The sequence below is a fragment of the Mauremys reevesii genome, linkage group 4 (genome assembly GCF_016161935.1).
Source record: "Mauremys reevesii isolate NIE-2019 linkage group 4, ASM1616193v1, whole genome shotgun sequence".
In the NCBI taxonomy this organism is placed as follows: domain Eukaryota; kingdom Metazoa; phylum Chordata; order Testudines; family Geoemydidae; genus Mauremys; species Mauremys reevesii.
Window position 1 is genome coordinate 262742 of NC_052626.1, and position 19479 is coordinate 282220.

General features: G+C 44.4%; 1 long non-coding RNA gene across 1 annotated transcript in view; it reads right to left on the reverse strand.

Moving 5' to 3' along the window:
* Window positions 1–293: 293 nt before the first annotated feature.
* LOC120404999 overlaps window positions 294–19479 on the reverse strand; it is a 29565-nt gene continuing 10379 nt past the window's right edge. Inside the window, exons 2-3 of the long non-coding RNA XR_005598308.1 lie at window positions 4710–5056; window positions 294–1451 (exon numbers count right to left, since the gene is read on the reverse strand). This is a non-coding gene — a long non-coding RNA (uncharacterized LOC120404999). The remainder of the gene's footprint in view (window positions 1452–4709; window positions 5057–19479) is intronic.

Below are 19479 nucleotides of genomic sequence, written 5' to 3' on the forward strand. Positions count from 1 at the left end.
TTTTACACAAATTTCTATGGGTCATTTTCTCCCATTGCAGAACAAACCAAACACCAAAAGAGACACATTTTCACAAACCAGAATTCTTGTTTTCCAGCCAGCCCTAGCAAGAGGCACAGTGCATACTTCCCTGGTCTGTATATATAGGGCTAGGGTTTCCACAGAAATTTTCATTTTTTGGTGAAAAAAACAAAAATGTTTATTCGGAAATGCCACTGCTGTGCCTCGTGGGAGTTGTAGTTTGAGTGCCTAACCCCCCCCCCCCATTCTCCTCCATGGGCTGGACTCCTTAGTCGGATAATGTCATCCCTCATGTTGAAATGCCATGGTACATTGTGGGAGTCCTTTGGCCATGGTGCAGCATGGGAACTGTAGTCCTTCTGAGGAGCATAGCCCTAAAGGAAGAATGGAGGCACAAGGAAGCTGAAAATGTCCATGAGGCACCACATTTCGGAATCAATGTTTTGCTGACAAGGCAACGTTTTCCATGGAAAGCTGATATTTTTTGTGAAAAACTTCTGTCAGTTGAAAACTCAACTTTCCCATCAAAAAACCAGTTGTGATGGAAAATTTTCCACTATCCCTCATGAGAGCACAAACTCCCTTCTCTCCTATCCCCATTATTCATGCCACAGCATTTATGTCCAGGTAACTATCCCAGACCCTTCTCACATACCTTCCTGACTCAGAGAGCATGGCCCAGCTTCTGCAGGACTCTAGTTATCGACACAAGCCTGCCATCTCCCTTCTGCAGTGCAGTCTGTCAGGAAGAACTGCGAGCCTGCATCCTGGGATGCCCCTGGGACAGCTAAATGACACCATCTCACCTTGTCAAGCTTCAGCACAGCACACACCAGCCATGTCCAGCCCAGATAACTGTGGAGGTTGAGTTTTAGGGGAATGTACCTGTCAGCCACTCCTCTCCTCAGGTGTGAGTGCAGCAGCCTACAGCACTTTCAGCATGGCTCTTGGCAGTACAAACACGTTCCATAAAGACTGATAACGTGACATATGGGGAGAAACATCAACACCCTTCTTTCTCCCCTCTCCATGATCACTGCTTTTGGCTGGCTTCGTGGTACTGAGTCCTGCTGACCCACGCCATCTTCTCCTTGGCTTGCCTCACTCAAATACCTTACTGTCTGCAAGATGAATACTGCTCCCAACTTGATTCATGCTGCAGAGTGAGGAGATGCATCCTCTGTGTTTTCAGCCATGGTTCTGCCTGAACAGTGATAAACCAGCAGCCAGGATTGGGGAGCAACTTCAAGTTCCAGCCAGGGAGACACAATGAACCGTCATCGCTGGGATTCCACCTCTTCAAGGCTCTGTCTTCCCGTGCTCCTTAGCTCTTTGTCATCCCTTGCTGTGCTGTGTCAGATTCAGACTGCAGGTTCTACAGGTCAGGGGCTTGTCTTTATCAATCTGCAAAACACCAGGCACTTGTGGCGCTGTACAAATAATAATGAACAAACACAAAGTGTTTCCATTAAATAGAAACTATTCTCTTTTCTCACATAGTTGCATTTTCATACGAAAAATGAGAGGATTATGTGAACTGTTGCCTTTATCATTTAGACCAAGGCTGGGTCTATACTACGCAGTTAGGTCAAGGCAAGGCAGCTTATGTCAAACTAATTATGTCACTGTCTACACAACAGTTTTGTCCCACCGATGTCAGTGCCCTACTACACTGATATACTAACATCACCTCCACGTGTGTCGGTGTCATTGGGGCGATGAAATGTCTGTGTAGACATTCCTTATATCAACTCTTGGCTGTCTTGTCAATGTCGCGGCTCTGCTTGAGCCAGGAAATTGACAAGAAAGGCTGGCTCCCCAGTGGGGCTAAGGCTTCCTGCTGGGAGCCTGGTTGCACCCGTGGGCTCTCGGCTTCCCCCAGGATCTCCCTGCTGGAGGTGAGAAGCCTGGGGTGGGGCAAGGACAGAGAGCTCTGCACAGAGCTGAGAGACCATCAGCTACCTTCCCAACACTTCCCTCAGCAATCACTGGAAGTGCTCATGGTATGGCCACGCACCACCGACAGAAGGAGCAGCACTGCAGCAATTCCAAAGTTTGTAGTGTAGACATGCCCTGAGTTCATCTCATCACTGGATTTGAAAGGAATGATTCACGTATAGCTGCACAGACATTGGGAAGTAGTGGATTGTGTACATCTGAAAGTGCAACTGAATTTTGCCAAGCCTGTGCCGGATGCCAATACATAGCTTGTTAAACAGATGCAAAAGCTATAGTCAAGAGGTCAGCATTTCTAGGGCTGTGCTAGAAATGCTGTGTAGTGAAATTAGAGTTTCAACAGCTTGTGTTTTACTCTGTTTGACTGAATGACTTTACACTGTACAGAATTTGGGGGCGGGATGTTCAGCTGTAAGTCCATCTGCTAGCTGCTGGAAGAAAGTGGCACAGGTATTCTGTTAGTATGAACTGTGAAGGCGAGTCTGTATTTTGCCTCTCTGAATATGAGTCAAATATTGCCCTAGGCAGTTGCACACCACCTCATACCAATAGACCAGAGTATCTCACTGCACCGAATAGCTAACACTGGAATCCCTGGTAGTGAGTACAAGTACTTGAAAGGCAAAGAATGACCTTACAGCCAAGTGCTCTCATGCAGATAAGGAGCCAGGTGCTGAAATTCTGTAGAGTGACAGTGACAGGGACAGGACAGTCAGAGCGGTGGCTGGATGAGGACAGGCCTCTCCCCACACCTCAATGTAACCTAATCAGTTGGGAGATTTCTTTAAGTGACAAGAACACATTGCTTCTTTAAGTGTCAAACCAATGCAAAGGGGCTCCCTGCTGCCCAAAGGAAAGTCATGAGGCAGACACACCTAACACTCTGCTTCCCCATGGACAGAGCCTTATTCCCAAGCTGCAGCATTTTCCATGCTGATGGCAAGTGTGAGCTGCAAGGCCGCCTGGGGGGGAGGGGCAAGTGGGGCAATTTGCCCCAGTCCATGGGCCCCACAGGGGCCCCCACGAGAGTTTTTCAGGGGCCCTGGAGTGGGGTCCTTCACTCGCTCCGGGGGCCCCGGAAAACTCTCGCGGGGCCTGGGCCCCTGGAGCTTCTTCCGCTCCGGTTCTTCGGTGGCTATTCGGCGGCGGGGGGTCCTTCTGCTCTAGGACCCGCCACCGAAGTGCTGGGTCTTTGGCGGCAATTCAGCGGTGGGGGGGGGGCGCTGCGGGTCTTCAGGGCACTTCTGTGACGGGTCCCGGAGCGGAAGGACCCCGCACTGCTGAATTACCACCGAAGCGGGGGCCCCCCACCGCCAAAGACCCCAGGCTCTCTGAATCCTCTGGGTGGACCTGGTGAGTTGTAATATCGCCTCTTTTATAGCATCTCTGAAAGTGTTACAGTTCTACAATCAAGAAAACAAACTCCCCGTGTGCCAGAGCCCAGGCTGTGGCTCCAAGGGGACCTGCTCGCCTAGACTGGGACGATGCACTGGATTTCCCCGTGGCGTGGTGAGACTCACCAGAGGAGCTGGGGGATCCCCTTGCACAGTGGCCCAGTTGCTCTGCTGCAGGTAGGGGAAGAGGAGCGCAAGCTTCCCAACAAACCCTGCAGACCTCCGGAGGCCAGGACTGCTGTGTGTCTCCTTTCCCCTATCTTGCTGGGGCTGTTCTAGTGAAGGCCCATTATCTGGCCTCCCTGACTATGGCTGCCCAGGGGGATCCACAGAGAGAGCAGCATGGCCCCAGGCTGCATTCTACTCCTGGGGCTCTCCACAGGCTGTCTGTGCCCTTCAGACCCTGCCCCACCCAACAGAGAGTTGGCAGCCTTGTTCCCAGGCAGCTCCCTGCCCTGTGAAGGGCAAGGGGATACCTGCAGCAGACAGATCTTGCTGTGCAGAGTTTGTCACATGATCTTGCTCTGTGGGTTTATTAAGGGCAGTGTCAGACTCAGTGCAGCCTTAACTTCTCCTCTTCTGGCTCTAGGGACTCTGCTTTGCACAGGATGTGATGGGCAGCTGCACCAGGAAGAGGTATTGTTCGAAGCACAGTTTTGGAGGATCCAGGGCTGGCTCCTGCTCCTGTTGCTGTCAATTAGGGACTTTGACACTGACATCAGGCCCACATTATCAGTAAGTGCTTCCCTGCGGCTCCCTAACCAAAGCAGCTGCCCCCAGAGAACAGCTACATCCCCCAGCACAGAAAGGCAAAAAACAGACGCTCTATGGCAACCAACATTAAAGAAGGTTTTGAACTTCTGAAATCGAGCGGCCTGCAAATGTGACTGGAATCACATGTCCGTCTGCTGTGCATCCTGCCTGCATCCAGCTTCAGAGAGCCACAGCTGTCACATTCACCAGGTTTGCTAGCGCTGGGTGAATGTGAAAATCGGCCCCTTTGAAATTACAGTTGACATTTCTTTTGCTCCAGAGCTGTTCCTTGGTTTCCTGCCCTGGCTCTGAAGCCACCTTGGCCATACAAACAGGGGCCTCCTCCCCAGGACCGGGGGTACCCTGTGCTTTGGGGACTGTGGCAACCTACTTTTGACCCTTCATACTGACTTTCTTGTGGCCCATGGGACCTTACACACAGTATCCCAAATCTTTGCAATGCGACAGAGAGTCTTAACCACCCCTATCCTCCAAAGGGTTAACCAGAACCTCCCCCTGAGCCCACAGAAGAGGAGGAAAACAAAATGGATCCGCTGGTACCAACAGGGATATCATCCTCCTCACCTGATGAGGTTGTTGCACCAACTTCATGGTCTCTCCTGGATGATCATAGACAATTTCAACAGCTGTTACAGAGAATGGCAGAAGAGCTCCAAATCTGATGAGAAGAGGTCCAGGACTCTCAACATAAGCTCCTGGATATCCTACAGTCGGGTCACTCTCCTGGTAAATGAAGCCGTACTAGAACCGGCAAGGGCTGTATGGCATAGGCCAGCTACCTGTGCCCCTACCCCCAAGTGGGCAGAAAAGTGGTACTTTGTTCCAGTTATGAGAACAGAGTTCTTGTTCACCAATCCTTTCCTGAACTTCTTGGCTGGAAAGATCCAGACAACAGCATCCAAGGACGAGCCCTGCAGAGAAGAAAGCCCAGTATCTAGACCTTATGGGGAATAAAGTGTTTACATCTACTAGCCTTCAGTTTAGAATCTTAAACTAACAGGCCCTTCTCGCCCAACATGATTTCTTGAATTACTCCATGTTCCTGAATGCTTGGGAGAAGTTACCTCAGGAATACAGGGCTCAATATCAATCTCTTACTGACGAGGGCAAACCAGTGGCCAGAATCTCATTACAAGCTGAGGTAGCACGATCAATATGGCATCAAGATCCATGACAACTGCCATTGTGATGCGATGGGAATCAGGCTTTCCCAGGGAGGTTGAAAACACTGTTGGGGATTTACCCTTTGACAAGACTAGCCTTTTCAACAAAAACCAAGGAGTCTTTGCACTCTGCGGCAACACAATCCCTGAAGAGAAAATGTTATAAACAGCCCTACAAACGGAAGTCTTTCTGCAGCCCTTCTATCCCCAGTGCTCCTTTGAGCCACCTCACAAATTGCAGAAAATGCAAAGGCCAAGATACCTGCACCTTCCACTTCAACTGTAGCTACCTAACCTCACCCCCCTAACCGAGAGGTATTTTTATGAGAGGCTCTAAAGCTGCAAACCAAGACTGATGCCATCTCCATCTGATTCCAAGATCCACTTCAGGGGACATCTATCAAAATTGTCCCACAAATGGAGAGCAATAGCAACAGACAAGTGGTGCTGTGTATCATCCACACTGCCTACACCACTGAGCTTCTTGCCCCACCTCCTCCAAACCCCCTTTTCCTTGTCCCTTTTCAGGAACCACTCTCACAAGGGTCTTCTTCAAGAGGTAGGCACAGTGACCAGAGGTTTCAAAGCAAAACTAGCCAACTGCAGAGCAAGATGGAGAACAAGCTCTGTGGTTAGTTTCCCAGCCACACTTCAGAAAGACTAAGCATTAACTTCTAGCTTGACCTTCAGCCTCCTTGCCATTTAAGACTCTGTGCTCACAGCAACCACCCACTGGGACCTGAGAGATTGCAGCATCTCCCTTTCCTGAGGAGAGGGATTAGCTACAGTATCTCAGGCACCAGTGCTGAACACTGTGAGTGATCAGTCCCGTACTGCTTCCTACACCTTCTCCAGGTGGCAGACAGCTAAAAAATGACAAGTTTTTAAAGTGCTTTTTTACCAATGCTAGAAGTCTAAATAATAAGATGGGTGAACTAGAGTGCCTCATTAAATGAGGATATTGATATAATAGGCATCACAGAAACTTGGTGGAGTGAGGATAATCAATGGGACATAGTAATACCAGGGTACAAAATATATCAGAAAGCCAGAACAGGTCGTGCTGGTGGCGGAGTGGCACTATATGTGAAAGAAAGTATAGAATCAAATGAAGTAAAAATATTAAATGAACCAAACTGTACCATAGAATCTCTATTGATAGTAATTCCATGCTCTAATAATAAGAATAAAGCAGTAGGGATATATTACTAACCACCTGACCAGGATGGTGCTAGTCACTGTGAAATGCTCAGGGAGGATAGAAAGGCTATTAAAATAAAAAACTCAATAATAATGGGGGATTTCAACTATTCCCATATTCAATGGGTATAGGTTATCTCAGGACTGGGTGCAAAAATAAAGTTTCTTGACACCTTATATGACTGATTCTTGCAGCAGCTAGTCCTGGAACCCACCAGGGGAGAGGCAATTCTTGATTTAGTCCTCAGTGAAGCACAGGGTCTGGTCCAAGAGGTGAATACAGCTGGACTGCTTGGTAATAGTGACCATAATATAATTAAATTTAATATCCCTGTGGTGGGAAAAACACCACAGGGACCCAACACTGTAGCAATTAATTTCAGAAATGGGAACTACACAAAAATGAGGAAGTTAGCGAAAGAGAAATTAAAAAGTACAGCGCCAAAAGTGAAATCCTTGCAAGCTGCATGGAAACTTTTTAAAGACACCATAAAAGAGGCTCAACTTAAATGTATATCTCAAATTTAAAAAAAAAAATAGTAAGAGAACCAAAAAAATGCCACCATAGCTAAACAACAAAGTAAAAGAAGCAGTAAGAGGCAAAAAGGCATCCTTTAAAAAGTGGAAGTTAAATTCTAGTGAGGAAAATTTAAAGGAGCATAAATTCTGGCAAATGAAGTGAAAAAAAATATAATTACTAAGGCCAAAGAAGAATGCGAAGAACAGTTAGCCAAAGACTCAAAAAGTAATATCATTTTTTTAAGTACATCAGAAGCAGGAAGCCTGCTAAACCAGCAGTGGGACCACTGGACAATCTACATGCCAAAGGAGCACTCAAGGACATTAAAGCCATTGTGGAGAAACTAAATGAATTATTTGCATCACTTTTCATGGCTGAGGATGTGAAGGAGATTCCCAAACCCGAGCTGTTCTTTTTAGGTGACAAATCTGAGGCACTGTCCCAGACTGAGGTTTCATTAGAGGATGGTTTGGAACAAACTGATAAACTAAACAGTAATAATCACCAGGACCAGATGGTGTTCACCCAAGAGTTCTGAAGAAACTCAAATGTGAAATTGCAGGACTACTAACTCTAGTCTGTAACCTATCATTTAAATCATCTTCTGTACCAAATGACTGGAGGATGGCTAATGTGCCGCCAATTTTTAAAAAGGGCTCCAGAGGTGAGGTGACCCCGTCAATTGCAGTCCAGTAAGCCTCACTTCAGTACAGGGCAAACTATAGTAAAGAACAGTTGAAAGTATAGTAAAGAACAAAATGGTCAGACAAATAGATGAACATAATTTGTTGGGGAAGAGTCAACATGTTTTTTGTAAAGGGAAATCATACTTTACCAATCTGCTGGAATGCTTTGAGGGGGTCAACAAGCCTGTGGACAAGGGGGATTTTCAGAAAGCCTTAGACAAATTCCCTCACCAGAGGCTCTTAAGCAAAGTAATCTGTCATGGGATAAGAGGGAAGGTCCTCTCATGGACTGGTAATTGGCTAAAAGATAGGAAACAAAGGGTAGGTATAAATGGTCAGTTTTCAGAATGGAGAGAGGTGAATAGTGGTATTCCCCAGGGGTCTGTACTGGGACTAGTCCTATTCAACATATTCATAAATGATCTGGAAAAAGGAGTAAACAGTGAGGTGGCAAAATTTGAAGATAATATGAAACTACTCAATATAGTTAAGTCCCAGGCAGACTGCAAAGAGCTACAAAAGGATGTCTCAAAACTGGGTGATTGGGCTACAAAATGGTAGATTTCAGAGTAGCAGCCGTGTTAGTCTGTATCTGCAAAAAGAACAGGAGTACTTGTGGCACCTTAGAGACTAACAAATTTATTTGAGCATAAGCTTTCATGGGCTACAGCCCACTTCTTCAGGTGCATAGAATGGAACACACAGAAAGAAGATATTTATACATACAGAGAACACAAAAAGGTGGAAGTAGCCATGCCAGCTGTAAGAGGCCAATCAACTGAGATGAGCTATCATCAGCAGGAGAAAAAAGATGTGATGAGATATAGGGCCCCCTAGAGCAAGTTGAATTGAAAAAGCAAGGACTCTAGCCCTGACAGAGCCCTGTCACCCAATGGCGGTGAATGTGAGAGGTTTAAGCTATCATCCATTTCCCAAGATGTAACCTGAGCTCTGAGCAGCATGGTTTTGGGCGAAGTTCTAAGACAGGGGCTGCAACTTTTCAGAAATGCTGTGCCGAGTCTTCATTTATTTACTCTAATTTAAGGTTTCGCGTGCCAGTCATACATTTTAATGTTTTAGAAGGTCTCTTTCTATAACTCTATAATATAGAACGAAACTATTGTTGTATGTAAAGTAAATAAGGTTTTTAAAATGTTTAAGAAGCTTCATTTAAAATTTAATTAAAATGCAGAGCTCCCCGGACTGGTGGACAGGACCCGGGCAGTCTGAATGCCACTGAAAATCAGCTTGCGTGCTGCCTTCGGCACCCATGCCATAGGTTGCCTACCCTTGTTCTAAGGCTTAACATCTAATTCACAAAACAGTACAAGAATTTGTGAAAATGAAAGATCTCTGGCTGTGCAGGGAAACCGAAGCGCTCCCATCTTTAAACTGGCATGCATTGTTACACAGAGCTGCAATTATAAATGAATATTGAATGCATATTTGCATATTTTTGTTACATTACTAGATGTCAGAGAGCTTTTTATACCCCTACAGGACTCAAGTCACTTAAATCACACATAGTCTCAGCATATAAAATCAATTATCCATAAGCAGCAGATTATGTGCTGTCTCCTGCTGCACATGAGCCTGGTGTTAATCCAGGGGCTCCCACACTTGTTTTCCTGAGGCCTAACAGTCCAGCTGCACTAGGCACAGTGGGCCACTATTTACACTTCTAGAGGAAAATGATCAATTTTAATGGTTACTTATGTAGAAACTATAACACTGTAAATAAACCATGCCCATGTTTCCTTTTCATTTTAATGAGCGAAATCCCTAGTAATATGCACTCAAATAAACGTTTCAAGATCTTTGAAACCAAATAGTTTTAGTAAAACTACACTTAAAAAAAAAACATTGAGAGCAAAATGGGGGGAGGGATATCTCAGTGGTTTGAGCCTTGGCCTGCTAAGCCCAGGGTTGTGAGCCAAAACCTTGAGGGGACCACTTAGGGCTCTGAGGCAAAATCAGTACTTGGTCCTGCTAGTGAAGGCAGGGGGCTGGACTCAATGACCTTTCAGGGTCCCTTCCAGTTCTATGAGATAGGTAAACAGGGACAACACAATGTGTAAATGTACAGTACAATGTATAAAATTAAACAACATTAACAAATTAAAAAAAACTTGTTTTATTTGTTGATTTTAAAACAATAGTTGTCCAACCTTGAACATTATATTGTGTTTTCAATATTTTTACTGTAAAATCTGAATATATGTGCTGTGTAAGTAAAGACTCAGTCCTACTCTTTACGAATTAGAAAATAATCAAATACTGTAGTGTAAATAAAAGTATAAAATAATGGTTATAGTATAAACACACTGAGGCAACTCATCTGGCCCAGTAAAGCAGAATCCACACTTCAAGTATATGCCATATTTTCCTACCACTTTCTTTAATTTTTTTGACTGGCTCCTTTTGCGTAGCTATAGATGTTTGAATGGGCCTAAGTTCCTCAGTGATCCAGCTACTCTGTGTGACTGGCAGAAGGTAATAATGGTGAAGACAGGGCTGTCTGTCATCCATACAGGTCCCTGTGCATTGTGGTCAGAACTAGGATGCTGTACTGGCAGCAGGTGGTGAGGAGCAGACCCCAATGGCTGCAGAGCAGCATCCACCTGCCCCAAAGGGTAGGAGGTTCATGACCACCACACTCCAGAGGAGATGGTGGTTTGGGGGGACAGAGGCATCATCTGCAGACCTGACGTGGTGTCTGGAGAGCTGTGCTACCTGCCTGAAGCCTGCATCTGAGATGCTATGGCAAGGTTGTTGGGGCCTATCTCACCTTTGGACCAATACTCTATGCTGCTCATCCACAGGGGCATTAATGATACTGCCAGGGATGACCCTGAGCGGGGCTCTGGTGTGAGGGGTACAAGTGGTGTTATCCATCCTCTAGGATGAGGGAAAGAGTCCAGGCAGGGACACACATATCCTGCAGATGAATGCACAGCTCCACAGATGGTGCAACAGGAGGGCTTTGGCTCCCTTGACTATGGGATGCTGTTCATGGAAGGACTGCTGGGAAGAGGTGGGGTCCACCTGACCAAGAAGGGAAAAAACATCTTTGCACACCAACTCACCAACCTAGTGAGGAGGACTTTATACTAGGTTTAAAGGGGGGAGGTGAAAAAAGCCCACATGTAAGCATAAAAAGGTGATGTTAACAGAGGACTAGTTGTTGGGGGCGGGGGGGGACATGAAAAAAATATAATAGGGTCACAGGAGCAACAAGAGGGAAATCAATGGGGCAATCTGCTCAACATCTTAGATGTGTATAGACAAATGAAGGGAGTGTGAGGAATAAACAGGAAGAACTGGAAGTATTAGTACATAATTATGATTTAATTGACATCATTGAAGCTTTTTGGGATAAATCTCGTGACTAAAATATTGGTATGGAGGGGGATTGCTTGTTCAGAAAGGACAGGCAGGGATAAAAATGGAGGAGGTGTTGCTTAATATATCAAGAACATATACACTTGTTCTGAGGTCCAGAAGAAGGTGAGAGGCAGATAGGGTTAAAGGACACTGGGTAAAGATAAAAAGGGATAGGAGCAGGGGTGGCTCTAGACATTTCGCCGCCCCAAGCAGGGCGGCATGCCACGGGGGGTGCTCTGCTGGTCTCCAGGAGGGTGGCAGGAGGCTCTGGTGGACCTCCTGCAGGACCCGTCCACCAGAGCCGTGGGACCAGCTCTGCCTCCCGGAGACCGGCAGAGCACCCCCCGTGGCATGCCGCCCCAAGCACGCGCTTGGCGTGCTGGGGCCTGAAGCCGCCCCTGGATAGGAGTGATGATGTGGTAGAGGTCTGCTATAGACCACCAAATCAAGAGGAGGAGGAGGAGGAGGAGGTGGTGGTGTTTCTAGAACAAAAATATCCAAAACACAAGACCAGACAGTAATGAGGGACATTAAATACTCAAGACATCTGTTGGAAAAGTAATACAGCAAAACACAACATTTCATATAGATTCCTGGACTGTATTGGGGAAGCTTTTTATTCCAGAAAGTGAAGGAAGTAACCAGGGGGACAGCCATTTTATACTTGAATCTGACCAACAGGGAGGAACTGGTTGTAAATCTGAAGGTAGGAGACAATGAGTGAAGAGGATCCTCACGAAATGATAGAATCATGAAAGCTAAGGCAAGGGAAAAAATAAGGGCAGCGGAGTAAGAACAATAGACTTAAAAAAAGCTGATTTTAACAGACTCAGGGAACCGGTAGGTAAGCTCACATGGGAAGAAAATCTAAGGGGAAAAAAAAGGAGAGCAAATGTTTTTTCAAAGAGACAATATTAAAAGCACAACTGCAAACTATCCCGACACAAAGGAGCGATAGGAATAATAGTAAGAGGCCAATATGGCTCCATCAGGAGCTCTTTAATGATCTGAAAATCAAAAAGGAGTCCTACAAGAAGTAGAAAAGTGGATAAATTGCTCAGGAAAAGTACAAAAGAATAGCATGACTATGTAGAGACAAAATCAGAAAAGCTAAGGGACAAAATAAGTTGTACCTAGCAAGGGACATAAAAAGCAATCAAAAAAGGTTCTTTAAATATATTAGGTGCAAGATAACAATGAAGGAAGGAGTGCTAATAAATAACGACATCAAGACGACTCGGGTGCTCAATGATTATTTTGCTTCAGTCTTCACTAAAAAGCTTGATGGTGACCAGATACTCAACACAATTAATATTAACAACCAGACAGAAGGAATGCAAGTCAAAATAGGAAAAACAACAGGTTACACAATATTTAGTTAAGTTAGAAATAGTTGGCAGGGCCTGATGAAATTTATCCAAGACCACTTAAGGAACATAATGTAAGAATGGCCATACGGGTTCAGACCAATGGATCATCTAGGATGGTATCCTGTCTTTGAAAGTGGTCAGTGATAGATGCTTCAGAGGGAATTAAGAGAACGGCATAATTTTGAGTGATCCATCCTATTTTGTTCAATCCCAGCTTCTGGCAATTTGAGATTTAAGGACACTTGGATCATGGGATTTCATCCCAGACCATTTTAGCTAGTAGCCATTGATAGACCTATCCTCCATGAACTTATCTAATTTTCTTTTGAACTCAATTCTACTTTTAGTCTTCTTACATCTCCTGCTCATGAGTCCCCTGGGTTTGAGCAAGGGGTTGGACTAGATGACCTCCTGAGGTCTCTTCCAACCCTAATCTATGATTGTGCGTTGTGTGAAGAAATACTTCCTTTTGTTTCTTTTAAATCTGCTGCCTATTAATTTCATTGGGAAACTCCTAATTCTGGTCTTTTGTGATGAGGGTAAATAACACTTCCTTATTCACTGTCTCCACACCAGTCATGATTTTATAGACCTCTATCATATTTTCCTTAGACATCTCTTTTCTAAGCTGAACAGTCCCAGTCTTTCTAGTCTCTCCTTGTAAGGAAGCTGTTCCAAATCCCTAATCATTTTTGTTACCCTTCTCTGTACCTTTTCCAATTCTAACATCTCTTTTTTTCCTGGGGTGACCAGAACTGTATGCATTATTCAAGTGTAGCTGTACCATGGATTTATATAGTGGCATTATGTTATTTTCTATTTTATTATCTATCCCTTTCCTAATAGTTCACAACATTCTGTTAACTTTAATTGCTGCTGTGCATTGCGCTGAAGTTTTTAGAGAACTATCCACTAAGGCTCCAAGGTCTCTTTCGTGAATGGTAACAGCTAATTTAGAACCCATAATCTCAACTACAAATCTATGATTCTTTTTTCCAACATGCTTTACTTCACACTCATCAGCACTGAATTTCATCAGACATGTTGTTGTCCAAGCATCCAGTTTAGTGAGATCCCTGTGTAAGTCTTTGCTGTCAGCTTTGCATTGAACAACCTTGAATAATTTTGTATTGTCTGCAAATTTTGCCACCTCACCATTTACCCCCTTTTCCATATCAGTACAGACCTTTGGGGGACCATGCTATTTACCTGCCTAAAACTGACCATTTATTGTTATCCTTTGTTTCCTATCTTTTAACCTATTACTAATCCATGAGAGGACCTCCCCTCTCATCCCATGACAACTTACTTTCCTTAAGAGCCTTTGGTGAGGGATCTTGTCAAAGGCTTTCTGAAAATGGAAGTACACTATGTCCAGTGGATCCCCTTGTCTGCATGCTGGCGGACTTCTTCAAAAAATTCTAAAAATTGGTGATGCATGATTTCCCTTTACAAAAGCTGAGTTGGCTCTTCCCACAACATATCATGTTAATCTATGTATCAGCTAACTCTGTTCTTTGCTACAGTTTCAACCACTTTGCTTGGTATTGACGTTAGGCTGACTGGCTTCTAATTACTATGATCACCGCTGAAGACTATTAAAAAATAAATAAATAAATAAAAAATATCGGTGTTATATTAGCTATCCTCCAGTCATCTGGTACAGAGGCTGATTTAAGCGACAGGCTATATACCACAGCTAGTCTTCCTGCCATTTCATATTTGAATTCCTTCAGAACTCTTGGGTGAATAACATCTGGTCCTAGTTACTTACTACTGTTTAATTTATCAATTTGTTCCAAAACCTCCTCTAATGACACCTCAGTCTGGAGCAGTTCATCTGTTTTGTCACCTAAAAATATGGCTTGTGTGTGGGAATCTCTCTCACATCTTCTGCAGTGAAAAATGAATTATTTGAATCAGTCATCTTCTCTGCAGTGACCTTATCTTACTTGAATGCTTCTTTAGCACTAGCTGAAGCAATCTCACAACCATTTTAAATTATCTTTGAGACCTCATGGAGGGTGGGTGAGTCCCAGATGACTGAAGAAGGGCAAATATAGACCTATCTTACAAAGGAAGAACAAAGAGGATCCAGGGACATATAGACTATTTTGTCTGATTTAAATACCTGAAAAGATACTGGAACAAATTAACAAACAACCAGTCGAGGAACACCTAGAGGATAATAGGGTTATAAGTAACAGCCAGCATGAATTTGTCAACAACAAATTATGCCAAACCAATCTAATTTCCTTCTTTGACAGGGTTACTGGCCTAGTGGATGGGGGTGAGTGAAGAGATAGATGTGATATGTCTTGATTTTAATAAGGTGTCTGACAGAGTCGACGGGAAATGGAGTCTAAGTGAAATTACTATAAAGTGCGTGCAAAACTGGTTGGAAGACCATACTTAAAGAGTATGTCTGACTAACCTAATTGCCTTCTATGAGGAGATAACTGGGTCTGTGGATGAGGGGAAAGCAGTGGATGTGTTATTCCTTGACTTTAGCAAAGCTTTTGATATGGTCTCTCACAGTATTCTTGCCAGCAATTTAAAGAAGTATGGGCTGGATGATTGGACTATAAGGTGGATAGAAAGCAGGCTAGATCGTCAGGCTCAATGGGTAGTGATCAACGGCTGTGTGTCTCGTCGGCAGCCGGTTTCAAGTGGAGTGCCCCAAGGGTTGGTCCTGGGGCCGGTTTTGTTCAATATCTTCATTAAATTATCTGGAGGATGGCGTGGACTGAACTCTCAGCAAGTTTGCAGATGACATTTAACTTGGAGTGGTAGATATGCTGGAGGGTAGGGATAGGATACAGAAGAATCTAGACAAATTAAAGGACTGAGCCAAAAGAAACCTGATGAGGTTCAACAAGGACAAGTGCAGAGTCCTGCACTTAGGATGGAAAAATCCCATTCATTGTTACAGACTAGGGACCGAATGGCTAGGAAGCAGTTCTGCAGAAAAGGATCTAGGGGTTAGAGTGGACGAGAAGCTGGATATGAGTCAACAGTGTGCCCTTGTTGCCAAGAAGGCTAACGGCATTTGGGGCTGTACAAGTAGGGGCATTGCCAGCAGATCGAGGGATGTGATTATTCCCCTCTATTCGACATTGGTGAGGCCTCATCTGGAGTGCTGTGTCCGGTTTTGGTCCCCACACTACAAGAAGGATGTGGACAAATTGGAAAGAGTCCCGCAGAGGGCAAAAACATGATTAGGGGACTGGAGCACATGACTTATGAGGAGAGGATGAGGGAACTGGGATTGTTTAGTCTGCAGGAGAGAAGAATGAGGGGGCATTTGATAGCTGCTTTCAACTACCTGAAAGGGGGTTCCAAAGAGGATGGATCTAGACTGTTCTCAGTGGTACTTGATGACAGAACAAGGAGTAATGGTCTGAAGTTGCAGTGGGGGAGGTTTAGGTTGGATATTAGGAAAAACCTTTTCACTAGGAGGATGGTGAAGCAGTGGCATGGGTTCCCTAGGGAGGTGGTGGAATCTCCTTCCTTAGAGGTTTTTAAGGTCAGGCTTGACAAAGCCCTGGCTGGGATGATTTAGTTGGGGATTGGTCCTGCTTTGAGCAGGGGGTTGGACTAGATGACCTCCTGAGGTCCCTTCCAACCCTGATATTCTATGATTCTATGAGTAGTTATCAATGGTTCACTGTCAGACTGGGAGGGTGTATCTAGTGGGGTCATATGGGATCACTCCTGGGTCTTGTATGATTCAATATTTAATCACTTGGATAATGGAGTGGAGAGGATGACACCCAGCTGGGAGGAGCTGCAGCCACTGTGTAGGACAGGATTACGATTCAAAATGGCCTTGACAAATGGAGAATTAGTCCAAAAATCAACAAGATGAAATTCAGTAAAGACAAGTGCAAAGTACAACACTTGGGAAGGAAAAATCAAATACACAGCTACAAACTGGGGCATAGTTGGCAAGGCAGTAGTACTGTTGAAAACCATCCAGGGGTTTTAGGGGAATCACAAATTGAATAGGAGTCAGCCATGAAGCACAGCTCTGCATGGGTGTTTGATATAATTGCATTGAGTGGGAATTGGGGATCTGCCACAGCTGCTCCCTCAAGTGTAGCAGGGCAGAGGGAGGCCAAAAACCACACTAGTAAGTCCAATTTTTAGACTGAAGTAGCAGCCATAAAGCTCTCGATCTGGGGCTGGCACTTGTCCCTCCTTTGATCCACTGTGGTTCCTCTGTGCTGAGCAGGGTCACTGGGACAGGACTTGGGCCATGTTATCTGTGTGCCATGTTGCAAAGTTAGTTTAGTGGGTAAGGAGTTCAGAGAAGGGATCATAGACAAATACAGTGCAACATTAATGGGAAACTCCTTTTCAAATTTTGAACATTTTAAAACACTTGCATTATTTAAATTAGCATTTGAATCCATACAGCACTAGCCAGCCAGGAATAAGCAAAGGAATCCTGAAAAACAAACAGAACAGGAGTACTCATGGCACCTTAGAGACTAACAAATGTATTTCAGCATAAGCTTTCATGTGCTACAGCTCACTTCTTCATGTATCCGAATGCTGAAATACATTTGTCAGTCTCTAAGGTGCCACAAGTACTCCTGTTCTTTTTGCGGATACAGACTAACACGGCTGCTACTCTGAAACCTGAAAATAAATATTCACTCATTTAAATGAATGAGAACTCATGCCAGATAAGCAGCTAAGAAATGGATTTTTAGAGTTCATTTAATAGTTATCCTTACATTTGCATTCACTGACCATGAGATACGGTTCCTTTAGCGGTCCAGAGGCCATGAGTGTCAATCACCTTATATTCTGCTGCCGGGAAAGGCAATCTTATCTCCACAAATTGAGAAATGCTCCATCAAAGATGCCCTCTGAGAGCATTGCTTCATTGCTTTTTGAATGATCTTTTCTGTGATCGTCCTTGATAGAAAAGGCAATCTGACAGCAGTAAGATTGTTCAAATGGGTACCTGCTAATGATATACCTTGAGTTGACACATTAAAGAAACCTGAATTAAACTATAGCAATCCATGTGTGAAAGAGTCGTGCAAAAATCTCTAAGAAACCTTTTACCTTAGATATTATGGATCACAGTGGTTTCAAAAAAGAATAAAGGAAACCAAATGTACCCAAATGTCTCATTCAGAAAGTATAGCTCTGGAAACAGAATCATTGTCAAACAGTGTTTGCTGAACAAGACCAAAGAGCTCCCATGAGCTACACCAGAGATTCCCTGGTGAGAATTAGGGATGGACCCAAAGTCTGAAGTGTCTAAACCCCAGTTAGAGGTAGGAATTGTTTTGCTCAATCAGAATAACTAACACTATGGGGAGGAAATTGGTGCATGGAAAAATTTAGGTTGTATCCCAAGGACCAACACTTCTCGGCAGTGAGATCCAGCAGCAACCTGCCAATGCAAGGATGGAAGTCACAAGAGAAGGCCAACTAGGATGATCTGAGGAATGGAAAACCTACCTTATGAGAGAAGACAAAGAACTTGGCTTGTTTAGCCTCACCAACAGAAGGCTGAGAGAAGACAGGATTGTTTGCCATAAATAGATCAAGGGGAGAAAAAGCAGAGAGGGAGAGGAGTTACGTTAAGCACCAATGTGGACATAAGAACAAATGGATATAAACTGGCCATCAAAAAGTTTAGGCTTGAAATTAGATGAAGGTTTCTAACCATTGGAGGAGTGAAGTTCTGGATCAGTCTTCCCAGGGGAGCAGAGGGGGCAAAAAACCTAATTTGTCCCAAGACTAAGCTTGATAAGTTTATGGAGAAGATGGTATGATGAGACTGCCTAAAATGCATCTAGCTGATCTGCAACTGCTAGTAGCAAATATCCCCAATAGCTGATGATGGAATGTTAGATGAGGAGTGCTCTGAATTTCTACAGAGAATTCTTTCCTGGCGTCTTGCCAAAATGCTCAGGGTCCAACTAACAGCCATATTTGGGGTTGGGATGAAATTTTCCCCTGGGTCAGACTAGGAGGGTTTTTTTTGCCTTCCTCTGAGGCACTTTGAGTGCAGAAGGTGTCTCTCCCCCCCTCCCCCAAGGACTCTAAAAACTTACAAGCCTGAAGTGGCCAGTATTAAAACTCCCTAGGCTACAGCTTTTCTCTGACCTTGGTTTGGTAAATGCTGCCACTACCCAAGTGCAGAACCCCTTTGAGAACCCAGGAAGGTACACTTGGGAATTCCTTCCTGTGTGGTACCCTCAAGCCTTTTCACAGCTCCTCTGGGGAAGAGCTGAGAAGGGGGGGGAGAGAAAACAGCTGTTGCCACCAGCTAATTAAACATGTGCACAAACCTCTTAAGACACAAAAATCCAATTCTGTTCTTAAAAAAGGTAAATTTTATTTAAAAAAAAAAGAATACACATCTGGGAACTCAGCTACTGCTAGATTTTAAAAGAACAATTACAAGGATAAAGCACCAAGAATAGTTTTCTTGAGGTCCAGCTTAAAGGTTACAAGCTAAACAAAAGCACTGGGGTTAGCACAGAGGAATCCGCAAGCCATAAAGCAATAAAAAGGGACAAACCTAATCGTGTCTTCCTAGACATTTCCTAATCTACTTACATTTCTGGGGTTTCAAATAAGTAGTTTCTAGGTATGATCTGATGATTTTTCATACCTGGTCCAAGCTTTTTACAGCATAGTTGCTCTGTCCCCCTCTCCCTGGGAGAGCAACAACAGACAGACCAAGGGGAAGTTCTCAGTTTTAAAAAGTTCTAGCCTTCCCATTGGCTCTTTTGGCCAGGTGCCCACTCACTTTCTTTTACCTATGCATAGTAATGAGACTTTTTAATCCTTTGCAGGTAAAGCTAGTAAAGAACCGCTACTAAGAGGGATTTTGTAGCTACCTGGCTGGGTGTCCATAAAAGGGAGCTACCCTCCCTCCACCTTCATTTATCACACAGCCATATTTGGGGTTGGGAAGGAATTTTTCCCCAGGTCAGAGTGGCAGGTTTTTTTTGCCTTCCTCTGACACATGGGGCAAGG